We start from the raw sequence: 12,896 nt of genomic DNA on the forward strand, positions 1-12,896 counted from the left end.
ATGGGTAGGGGAAAACCTAGAAAGACTTGGAAATGAACTCCAAGAAAAGACATGAAATACTTGAAGCTAACGAAAAACTTGACACAAAACTGAGCCCAGTAGCGTTCTAAAGTTCATACAGCAACCCTATTTAGTGGAATAAGTCTTTGTTTGTTTATATGAAAAAATTAGAGTGCAAATTAGTTTTTTGGAGTCCAATAATTGCACCCCCAAGGAAATTAGCTATAAGATGTTATCCTAATTATCTCAAGAGGAAATTGTAGTAATGGTCCATCAATTAAAAATCCATAACCATTAGCCCCTTAAGCATCTATAGTCCTTTTTATCAATTGTCAAAAGGAGTCATGTTGGAAGGACCGTTGCTTTAATTGGTTTAAAGTTGAGCGATCATTGCTCCAATTGAGTTAAAGTTGGCGGACCATTTCTCCAATTGGATTAAAGTTGAGGGAACATTGCTACAATTTTTCTCATTTGGTTTTCCATATTTATCCCTTGATTCAGCATCATGTACGTGCACATGACTCATTTTGACAGAAGTTCTAACAGAATTGACGAAAATGACCATAGATGCACGTTATGATGAGTTTAGGGATCAATAATCACGAAATTTTAGTTAAGAAACCATTACTCCAATTGCGTTAAATTGATGACCATTGCTACAATTTCTTCTTATCTCAAATATATGGTTTGGTTGAATATTGGTTCTTTTAAAAAGAGAGAATCTAAACTCAGAAGAAGAAGAGGCAAACAAATAACCCAACGTTTAGTTGAAGCTCCTTCAGCTTCAAGTCTCTTTAGTTCATCATCTTGCAACTTTACACAGTTCATTTTCCTTGTCGTGCCGTTTTAGGTCGACTTTCGGATAAACAGTTCCTTAATGCAAAGCAAATTTCAAAAATAATTCATGCATTACTGCCTAAAACTACCAGCAAGGAGGTAAATTACAATTACAAATAGTTTGCAATGTAATACTAAATTACATGGTACATACTACAGTTATATTGCTATATGGATTGTATCCCAACTTTCCTACTCTCATCTCACTCAGCATGTTTTGCATTTCTACCATCCCCTTAAACTACATTTGCGCGTAAGGTACCAGTTCGGTAGAAAGAATCGCAGCGCGCGCTTTGCTTATAGCTGATCGTAACTTGATTACCGAATGAAAGCCACACATGCTAAGATTAATGGTGCACTAGAGAACTTGACTCCTCTCTGAGTCTGGTCCCTGGAGAAGAAAACCCAACAGAGCTATGCATTAGCAGAGTTTGAAATGAGGGTTTTTAATCTTCGGCATGCTATTGTCTTTATTTAATCATTCTATGAATATAAATTTCGATGGACAAGTAAAACAAATGGACGAAAACTTGGAGGAGTTCTGATATCTTCTGTAAAGAGGAAAGTTGTCAGGCAAAGAATTTTCGTTTTGGTCATTCTCGCGATTCACGACACTCAAATAAACTTCTTAGCCTAGATACCATGAGTCCAGATTCTGTGTACGAAGGTTCCAAATTCCCGCGTTGTCAAGAACAACCAATATAGCTGTCCAAGATCCAGGGAAGACCTATAGCCATATGAGCATGAAGCAATGAATTAACAATACGCAATCAACCTAAAAGTGGATCAACCAAGAATCTTGTTCCATTCCATGCGCATGCAAATGTGAGTGTGTCCAACAAGCCCATTGAACCAAGGTGTACCTGTGTTGTGCAGCGAGCAACGCCATTCCATTTGTTGTAAGTGCTTCTGCTATTCTCTGTCCACACTCCCACATCCATACTACAGGGCAACATCAAATTGTTCGATCATGTTTGTACTTTGGCAATTCCATAATTAGGAACAGAGACAGATTACGAATTCAAAACTAAAAGCTCACCCCACGACAAAAAATGCAGAGCCATCCAAATGGTAGTTCTGAACAGTGGTGTCATTGTTCTGAAAGATGATTTCCATGAAACCTTTGAAAGTACCATTAATCAGGGATGTGTCGACTTTGGCAGGTCTGTTCATCAGTTTATTCGGGAAATCAAGCTTGTAAACCCCTTGTTTGGGTTAATATTTAAACTTTGGGCTTTCAAGAAGGGAAGCCCAAAAAGAGCTCAATAAGGAGATTTCGCTCGAGACCCAGCACCTAAGCCCAGATCATCCATCTAAAAGACCAATTGGCACTCCCCCATTAATGCAAAGGCTAGTTGCTTACAAGAAGTGACAACCGATGAAAATTCACCAACTGTAGGCCTAAAAGTGCTTTTTGGATGGCAAACACGTAAAAAGGTTGATGACTCACTACCCTTTAGTTACTTTCGGGTAAGAGCAGAAACACCACGGCTGGGCCAATTCGTCTATAAAAGGGGGAAGAGGGCCCAGAGACAAAGACATTCAACCAATCAAACAAACAAATATACAACTTGTCTCTCAGCCAAGCAAATTCTCATAAAGATGCGCTTTGTCCAAATTCTGCACTCTTTTAGCCTCAGATTTCCAATAGAAAGACATTTTTTGTCTATGTAAAAGCTTTGCTACCTTTTTTCTAAATGTTGTAGTATTGATCTCTCATATGTAAACTCTTTTCTAGTCATCCCCTTTAAGTACTCAACTCTTTTGTTATTGCCAAGAGAAGAGACCGCAAGACGTTTTAACCTTGCCCAACAAGGTGAAATCTTGTCCGACTCTCTTTGTTTTTGCCTTTCCATTAATAGATCTGGTGTTATAATGTATCCCTCAGTATATATGCAAGTCCTTTTCGGTCTCTTGATGATCCAAAGTTCCATTAACTCTCAGATCTGGTTCACTTAGTACTTTTACTATCGTGAAAGTAAATGAAACTGATGTCTTAATCCGATCTAGACCTTCACCTTTTAAAGCATACAAGATAAACAAACGTCCTCGATCTCAAGGCATAGAAAAGAACTTAATGTAGACTTAACACATCCATGATAATCCTTTGATGATGAGAAGTCAAAATAACTTGGGACGCAAGTAATCAGCTTAAATACATTCATTCTACATTTGCCATACAGAGATGGCAGTGGCACGCCTCAGCATTTAGTTAGTTTTGATTGCGAGCCTCATGGCCTACACCTAAGGCCCAACAAAGACACCTTTCAGAACTAACTCTGTCCTCTTCTTGCAGCCCGACAAGCTAGCGAGAGCCCGACAGCCAACCAAAGTGCCAACTCCTCGGGGAGTTGTGTGCTCGAGCCAGGGACCCTTCCCAGTGAAATTCCTGCCCGACCACCCCTGAAATGTTGAACTTTTGGGCAAGCTTAAGGGGCGTTGAAGGTGGTATGTACGAAATACCATTGAGGGTAGTGCACCACTTCCCATTTATAACTTCTGCGGGTCTATTGAGGATAACGTATACATCTGTAACAGTGATTTCAACGTATTAAAAAGATCCTTATGGGTTTGGAGGGCAGCACTAGCAGAAACATTCCACCTGCAACTGCACAACCGTCATGAAGAAGTAACAACATTCAACCCAGCATTTGAGAGCAAATACAGCATCAAAGAAAGACCCAAAAAAAGGCTATGAATGTATGGACTGCCAAGGGAAACAAACAAAATATCATGCAGATGTAACTTTCCCTAGATGTTTGGTCCGTTTGGATGTAATATCATTCAACATTCTCGTATGTAATATAAAGCAAAAAGCTATGAAAAAGGATTAATTTGTCGAAGATTGATGACTCTGACAACACTGAAAGAATGAGCAATTTCTGTATGTATGAAAATTATCACCATCACCATTTAAATTATAAGAGCAAGTGAATGAGATTTTTTATTCTTTCAAATATATTTGCTGGTAAACCAAAAAGAAACGTACACTACAACAACCTTACGGATATTGCTTGATTCATTGAGTAAAATGTGTCGTAATCCTTAGGAGGATCAGAGAGAGGACCTGATGCAGGTCCTTGAGAATTGGAGTAGTGCAAGATGGCAACCCCAGTAGCTTTAGCCCATGAAGATGAATTGACAAAACGGGGGCTGGAAACGATTTAGTAATCGCTGGTGGCATTCAATCTAGTTGAGATACTAACATTGTGCACACGGAAGATGTTAGAATTAGAAGAAAATGTAGTACAACAATGGAGTATATGCTGCAATGACTAGAGTGAGAGAGAGAAAAAGAAGAGAGCAGAGAATATGACACTGCAATTCTTTTCACACGCACTGTTTGATTGCTCACTTAGTGAGAGAGGAACATCTCTCTACACTTAACAGTTACACTTCCAAACTTTTGGCAGTATTCAAAATTACATCCAAGTAATCCTAGCCATCCATCTTACACCCTATGAGATGAAGACACATGTACACTCACTTACTTAAGAACTATGAGACTTAGATAAGAAAGCATACAACCAATTTAGCTAATCATCCTAGCAATATAAGCTAGAAATACAACTACCACATCAGATCACAATTTACACACTAACAGCCCCCTTTAAATTGTGAACTGATTTAACTCCAAGAAGTTCCCTCAGATAACTGAATTGTTCTCTTGCCAATGCCTTTGTAAAGATATCAGCAATTTGCTCTTTCGTAGGACAATGCAACAGCTCAATTACTCATTGCTGCAATGCTTCCTTTATGAAATGGTATCTCCTGTTGATGTGCTTGGTCTTCTGATGAAAAATAGGGTTTTTAGTGATAGCTATGGCTGAAGTATTATCACAATTCATTGGTGTTGCAACTGTTTGCATTTCACCAACGTCCTCCAAAACAAATCTCAGCCATGTAGCCTGTGCAGTTGCTTCAGATGTACTAATGTACTCTGCTTCAGCTGTTGATAATGCAACACATTGTTGCTTGACTGAAGACCAAGAGAAAATTCCACTGCCAAAGGTAAATGCATACCCCGATGTACTTTTCATATCATCTTCTGAACCGCTCCAGTCACTGTCACAAAATCCCATTAAGATTGCTCCTTTGCCTTTCTTGTATTCCAAGCCAAAATCAAGAGTCCCTTGAACATATCTTAGTACTCTCTTTGCTGTCCTAAGGTGCTTGTTGGTTGGACAGTGCATAAACCGTGATAGCATACATGCAACATACATTATATCAGGTCTAGTTGTTGTGAGATACAGCAAACTGCCTACAATTTGTCTATATTGAGCTTCATCCGCAGTTCCACTTCCATCCTCTTTTCTCAATTTATCACTTGGAACCAATGGAGTACTCACTGACTTACAGTCTTGAAGTCCAAATTTCTTCAGTAGAGAATAAGCATATTTTCTCTGATGAATGAAAATATACTCCTCAGTTTGCATTACTCCCATACCAAGAAAGTGATGTAAGAGTCCAAGATCAGTCATTTCATATCTGAGCATCATATCAGATTTAAAGTCATCCATCAATTTCTGACAACTTCCAGTGTATATTATGTCATCAACATAGATAGACACTATAATCATTTCTGAACTTTTCCTCCACTTGGTATACAGAGTTGCTTCGCTAGTGCTTTTCTTAAACCCACAGAGTGTAAGATATGAGTCTATTTCACCATACCAGGCCCTTGGTGCCTGCTTCAGACCATACAGTGTTTTATGTAACCTGTAGACCTTATCTTCTTCCCCTTGTACAATAAATCCATCCGGCTGATCAACATACACTTCTTCTTCTAGTACACCATTCAAGAATGCCGATTTTACATCCAATTGAAACAACTTCCATTTGTTCTTTGCTGCCAGGGCAATTAATGTTCTGATTGTATCCAACCTTGCCACAGGTGCAAAGGTTTCATTATAATCAATTCCGGGCTTTTGTGCATAGCTTTTTGCAACAAGCCTAGCCTTATTCTTTTGAACTGATCCATCCAAATTCAATTTAGTTTTGTACACCCATTTCACACCAATCACAGGTTTATCAGATGGTCTTTTCACTAATTCCCAAGTCTTATTTTTCTCAATCATGCTGATTTCATCTTTCATAGCTTTCTTCCATGCTTCATCCTGTGCAGCTTCATAATATGATTCTGGTTCAACAATACACACATGACATCTTTCATAGATTTCACTCAAACTTCTATATCTCAAAGGAGTATGATCAATCTGAGATGCAGAAATTGAGTCACTAGCACTTCCAGATTCAATGAGTGGAGAATCTGTAAGTTGAGTCTGAGAACCTTCAGCAACAGCTTGTTCCATGGAATCCGAATCCTTATCAGCTTCTTTCATCTCTGAAGATTCACTTGCAGCAATTGGAATGTACACTTCTTTGATCTTCTGTCTATCCCAATCCCATGTACCATTCTCATAAAAAATAACATCTCTTGAAATGATTACTTTCTGATTTTCAGGATTAAGCAATCTGTACCCCTTTACACAAGTGCCATATCCAATAAAAATACCAATGACACTTGTTTCATCCAGCTTCTGTCTCAGGTTTCCAGGAATAAGGGAATAACCTAATGAGCCAAACACTCTCAAGTGTTGAATTCCAGGTTTTCTTCCACTGAATTTCTCAAAAAGTGTCACATTTTCCAATGCTTTTGTAGGACATCTATTTAGCAAGTAGACAGATGTAACTACAGCTTCACCCCAAAGACTATAAGGAAGACCTTTCTCATGAAGCATACACTTTGCCATCTCCACTATAGTTCTATTTTTTCTCTCTGCAACTCCATTCTGTTGTGGAGAGTATGCAACAGTAAGCTGTCTCTCCAAACTCAAAGCTTCACAAAACTGTTCAAATTCATTTGAGGTAAATTCTCCTCCTCTATCTGTTCTCAATTTCTTCACTGAAAGACCACTTTGAAGTTCCACCATAGCTTTGAATTTCTTGAATACATGAAAGACATCTGACTTGTGTCTCAAGAGATATATCCAGCACATCCTCGAATAGTCATCAATGAATGTAACAAAGTATCGATTTCCACTCATGGTTGGTGTTTGCATAGGGCCACACACATCTGAGTGTATAAGTTCCAATGGCACTCTTGCTCTCCAGATTGACTCCCTTGGAAAGGACACTCTATGATTCTTACCAAATGCACATCCCTGACATACACCTTCACTGTCATGCATTTCAGGTAACCCAAGAACCATATCATGCTCCTGCAATTGTTGCAAACTTCTAAAATCCAGGTGGCCAAACCGTTTATGCCACATTGTACTACTCTGATGCACATTGGTTTTCAGTACCAAATGATCGTTTGACTTGAACACAAGTGGAAAGCATCTGTTCCCCTTTTGTTTCACACTAACCACTAAATTTGTCAGAGTTCTATCATCAAAAATATCCACCTTATAATCACCAAATAACAGAAAATACCCATGTTCAGTCATCTGCCCAACACTGAGAAGGTTTTCTGCAATTCCAAGTACTAACATAACTTCTCTTATGTACCTTTTTCCTTTATCCGCGTCAATGACCAAGGTTCCTTTGCCTTTCAAATCAACAAGAACCCCTGTGCCAACTTGCACTTTTGCTTTAATACTTCTATCAATTTCCACAAGTAACTCCTCTCTGGAAGTCATGTGATTACTGCACGCACTGTCAATATACCAGGCATCACTCACAGCTTTCACTTCAGTTGATTGCTTGACCATGAAGAGATTTCCAGGTTCTCCCACCTTGTTTGTAAAATTCCTTTGCTCTCCCACTTTGTCTGCAAAATTCCCTTGCTGAGCATTTTTGTTTTGATTGCAGATCCTAGCAATATGACCAGGTTTTCCACACTTGTGACATTTAATCTTCCCTTTTAGCCAACATTCACCATAGTGAAGCTTATCACAGTATTTGCATGCCCCTCCAGTGTTGTTAGCTTCATTTCTTACACTTGGAGTAAACCTGTTAGTCCACTGCTTCCCTTTGAACTTGAAGTTCTTCTGATATTTTGATCCACCAGTATTGGTATGTTTGTTGAGCAAAAATTGTACATAATATGTAAACAAATAATTCACTCGACACAATTTCACCTTCATTCAGTTTTCCAAATAGGGTTTTATTAATTTGAGTTCGACCCATTCTAGGCTACACGCCTATTAATTACAATCTTTCTTTTGGGAAAGAAATACCCTTTGATTCCAATTCGAATAAAAATGTAACTTGAGGATTTTGGTATTTGTTTGATTTTATGACTGTACCTAGGTTGAATCCTAGATTGCCTACGTACCCTCTTGAGGGATCAAGTCACTCGTAGTTCATGTATTTGGTACTTGTTTGTATTTGATGCCTTGTGCAGTTTTAGCTCATGAGGGCGAGGAGCATAGTGCCTTATGCAGTTTCAGCTCATGCGGGCGAGGAGCAACTGATGCCTTGTGCAGTATTAGCTCATGCAGGCGAGGACTTTAAGCCATTGGAGCATTTGATTCGGCTTCATGCCATTTGAGATTTTTCTTCGGCTTCATGCCACTCGAGATTTGATACGGCTTTGTGCCCTTTGAAACTTTTCTTTGGCTTCGTGCCATTTTGGTATTTGATAGTATGAGTGAATTTAGTTTATATAAACCAGGGATTCGTTTCGGTTTCACGGTTGCGTCTAAAACTTGATATCAGACTGCCTACGTATCCTTAACGAAATCAAACCGGCGTAGTTCATATATTTGATTTGGGTTTGCATTCTTGTGTTCAGACTTGGAAAAAATGAGAAGTCAATCGGGTATTCAGACTTGTTTGAAACCCATACATGACCTTTGGTAATATTCAATAGATCTTTGTGAAATGGGACTTTATCTTTGCTTGACTTTTCCTCATGGTTTTGTAGCAACTCCATCCTATTTGAAATAGGACTTGGTGAAATAGGGGTTTTATCTTTGTCTTTTCCTTAAGTAGTTTTGAGGAAAAAGTGGCTGAAACTTTTCCCACGTGAGATACACAAATCAATCCTATTTAGAGAACTTCCTTTTTTTTTTATATATATTTTTCCTTTTGAAATTTCAACCCCATTTAACATGGGATTTTAAATTCACTTAAATCCAAGTCTTCTGACAGCAAACCTTACTCCTTTTTTTTATGCCTTTAAAGCTTCCAAGTTCCAATAAGACTTGAAAGTTCTACAACTTCTCTTCCTCTCCACGTGAGGGGGTAGACTTTTTCACCTTCTCTTTTTTTATCTAATGTTGATGAGATGGTTGCTCATTTTCTTTGTTCTGTGACTTTGTCAGTTGTCTCCATTCCTCAATTCCAAATAAAACCCATAATTTAGATGGGGCAGTCACTAGGCAATTTTCCACGTGGTGTGCAGTCTTGATTTCCAAATCCAACAACTTCCAATTTTCAACCTCTCTGTTCTTCTTCACGTGAGGTGCAGGCCTTCCGTGGCATCAGGAAAAAAAAACAAGTCATACTTAGCTTTATAAAGGTATCTGGAACACTTTTCTTCCTTTAGAGTTTTTAAACTCATTGTATATACTTTTCCTTCCTTGTGCAGAGAAACAGACATGAAATTGGAATAAAAGCAGTCGCCCATCTTGCTGTTTTTCTTCACATTTCTCAAGCAGAAGACCTCTTCGATTTTTTCCAGAAGCAGAGAGTGCTATAGCATCGTCATCTCGAGTACTAAACAAAACTTTTCTTGATGAAAACTTGCTTATTTCCTTTACTTTTGATTTGGAGCTTCCATCAATCCATTTCCATCTCATCTTTTCTTTGTGTTTGTGTCAAATTTCCCAGCAACTTTGAAGACAATTTCCTATTTTTATTCCCTGCCGTGGCTTTCTTTTTGCAGACCTTACAATCTCCATTTTTTCCTTCTCTTTCAGGTTTGATTGGAACTTCACGGGGTGGTTTAGACCCCGAAGAAATTCATGGGATTAAACTGCAGCGGCACAGAGCGGAGCTCTTGGATTTGATCGGAACTTCACGAGGTGGTTTAGACTCCGAAGAAATTCATGGGATTAAATTGCAGCGGCGGGGAGCAGAAGTGGTGATTTCGTTGGCTTTGTTGGACTGCAAATCGAGAATGCTGGGGAGTGGGAAACGTTGGAGATGCAAAGTGCCTCTTTATTCCCTGCGAGACCGAGAGATACCAAACAAAGAAAAAATTTTAAGAAAGCTGGATTTTTACCTTTTGAATGCTTTGTTGGTTTTCCCCTTGCTTTCTTGCTTTGTTCTTCTTTGTCGTCCGTTCTTTAACATCGTCTCTCAATTTCTGCAGAGTCTCTCCTCTTGTTTCCGTCTTTCCCCCTTTTTTTGTTGCAGCTGATGCTTATTTATAGGCATCATATGAGAGTTCTAGAGCTTGTTACGTGGGGGGGAAAGATGGAGGGCATGACTTCCTGCCACTCTCTGTTAACCACCATTTCTGACTCCACGTTCCTTTTTGTTTGCAGAAAATGGGGAGCACCTGTATTTTTTTTTTTTTGTGTACGTTACTTCCCCCCTTTTGTAGGAGAAAATAAATTTTTTATTTATTTCTGAATGTTTTTGTGGGTAAAGCCCATCCTCATCTTTTGGGTTTGGATTACACTTTGTAGTTTGACCCAATTTGTGTGGACTCTATTTTTTCATATGTTTATTATTTTTTTTGTTCAACAATGTTGATTACCAAATTTACTATTCTTAGATGAGATATCTAAGCTAGCAAATGCACGTTCTGTGCTACTCTCTTCATTTCTGATTAATCTTAGTTCAAACCCTTTCAATATGGCAACCACATCTTGTGCATCAATTACATCAATATATTTAGTATTTTCTATAACAGAAGCAATGCTATCATATGTTTTGGGTAAACTGATCAATAACTTTTGCACAATTCTCTGATTACTAAGATCTTCTCCATAGCTTCGCATCTGATTTATCAGATCAAACAACCTAGCTAAATATGCAGCTAGAGATTCACTTTCACTCATACGGGTATATTCAAAATCACGACGCATACCTTGTAATTTCACAGATCGTACATGTTTGTCCCCTACATACTCTTGCTTCAGAATATCCCAAGCTTCTTTCGCAGTTTCCAAGGTTGCAATGCGTGGAAAAATTTGATCCGATACGGCTCCCTGAATGATTCCAAGAGCCCTTGCATCCTTGCCCAGATTTTCACTCCGCAACTTCGTTTCCACCTCAGTGAGTTCTCCTTCCCCTTTTGCTAAAGTGGTAAAACCTTTTTCAACAATATTCCATAACTCGTGAGATCGGAAGATTGTTTTCATTCGAATCTGCCAGAAATCGAAATTTTCTCCGTTGAACACCGGAGCTCGAAGCTCCCCTCCACCAGATCCAGCCATGTTAGACTTAGATCACACCTCTCTCTACTATTTTCTTTGCAACGATGTGTTGCAAACACTTGCTCACTATCTCTCACAGAATCGACGCCCAGAGATTCAGACCCAACAAGGCTCTGAGGCCATGTTAGAATTAGAAGAAAATGTAGTACAACAATGGAGTATATGCTGCAATGACTAGAGTGAGAGAGAGAGAAAGAAGAGAGCAGAGAATATGACATTGCAATTCTTTTCACACGCACTGTTTGATTGCTCACTTAGTGAGAGAGGAACATCTCTCTACACTTAACAGTTACACTTCCAAACTTTTGGCAGTATTCAAAATTACATCCAAGTAATCCTAGCCATCCATCTTACACCCTATGAGATGAAGACACATGTACACTCACTTACTTAAGAACTATGAGACTTAGATAAGAAAGCATACAACCAATTTAGCTAATCATCCTAGCAATATAAGCTAGAAATACAACTACCACATCAGATCACAATTTACACACTAACAGAAGAGGTATGTTTTTCCTGTTCCAGGAAATTACCAGTAACCGGATCCTGTTAAAATTGCAAGATAATAAAAGCGCAAATGTAAAATCATATCAGCAGAACAATAAGAACCCGACCCAAAAGGGTGTTCGATAACAACTTAATGAGATGCCAAGTTTCAAACCCCAGAAAAATACCTGTTTTGTCATTTACTGTCAGGAAGGGATTGCCTCCTCCAATAAGTCCCTCGTCAAAGCGAAAGGGACCTATTCAGTTGATGAGGATACCTTCAGGAATTCCAAGGCTAGTACCACTTTCAACATCTATCCTTAGGTCCTGTTTCCTTACAAACATGAGTCACGCCTAAGAAACCGAATAAATAGGTAGCCAAACACAAGCAGTGGCCAAACACAATTTACACTAACCTTATGACTCTTTGTGCACCAATCAGTAATAAAGAGGGTAATATCTCTATCTGGCACCTCAAAAGGTAGTGGAATAACAGCTCGATTGTTTATGTTGATTCCACCATATCCACCTGAAGCTCTCTGGAAGTTCAGGGAAGGGAAGTAAAAAAACTCCCTATTTGATCTTTAACCTGAAATTCGTACGTCCAATTCCATCCAGCATGAATTGGACAATTAGTCCCTGATACACCATCTTGCCAAGAGTTTTTCCGATGTTGTATGCCATTCCTGCATTAAACTAAGCTTTATTAGCATTAGTATCACCAATACTTGTTGCTGAAGGTATACATATAGTTTACCATGTGAGAAGCAATGGCTCATCCAGGTTATTCTTCACATTGATAACAACATTCCAGTTTGTAATAACAAGAGGCGCTTGTTTTTGTTCCGGGTCCCATTTTTATACCAATTTTCTGAAGGATGGCTGATGGAGGCCACGGCCACAGTGGATTACCCTTTGCCCTTTAAAGGTACGGTAGCTGAGAGGCTGAGAGCTGCAACTGAGAAAATCTTTTTGACTCATTGCTTTGGGATCAAGACCCTCTTGTCATTGTCGCCGACTATCAATCTATTCGACAAGCTTGCATTTTGACTCATTTTTCGTTTTTCAATTCCATCTTGAACATTTTAGGATTAGATGTTGCACTGTGAAATTTTTGGGTAGTTTTACTTTATTTTATTTTTTTTATGATTTTTTTTTACGTCCTAAGTTGGTCCTAAATTTTTAAAAGTGGACTCAATATGGACAATGTTGAAGTTTGTTACAACCATACAT

At 38.7% G+C, this 12,896-nt stretch overlaps 1 long non-coding RNA gene across 1 annotated transcript; it reads left to right on the top strand.

Moving 5' to 3' along the window:
• The first annotated feature begins 8,956 nt into the window (after positions 1 to 8,956).
• Positions 8,957 to 10,454, top strand: LOC126584836 (uncharacterized). Its single transcript, XR_007610131.1, has 2 exons — positions 8,957 to 9,501; positions 9,708 to 10,454. It is a non-coding gene; the product is annotated as an uncharacterized LOC126584836 (long non-coding RNA).
• Positions 10,455 to 12,896: the final 2,442 nt, after the last annotated feature.

The sequence above is a fragment of the Malus sylvestris genome, chromosome 10 (assembly GCF_916048215.2).
Source record: "Malus sylvestris chromosome 10, drMalSylv7.2, whole genome shotgun sequence".
NCBI classification, from domain to species: domain Eukaryota; kingdom Viridiplantae; phylum Streptophyta; class Magnoliopsida; order Rosales; family Rosaceae; genus Malus; species Malus sylvestris.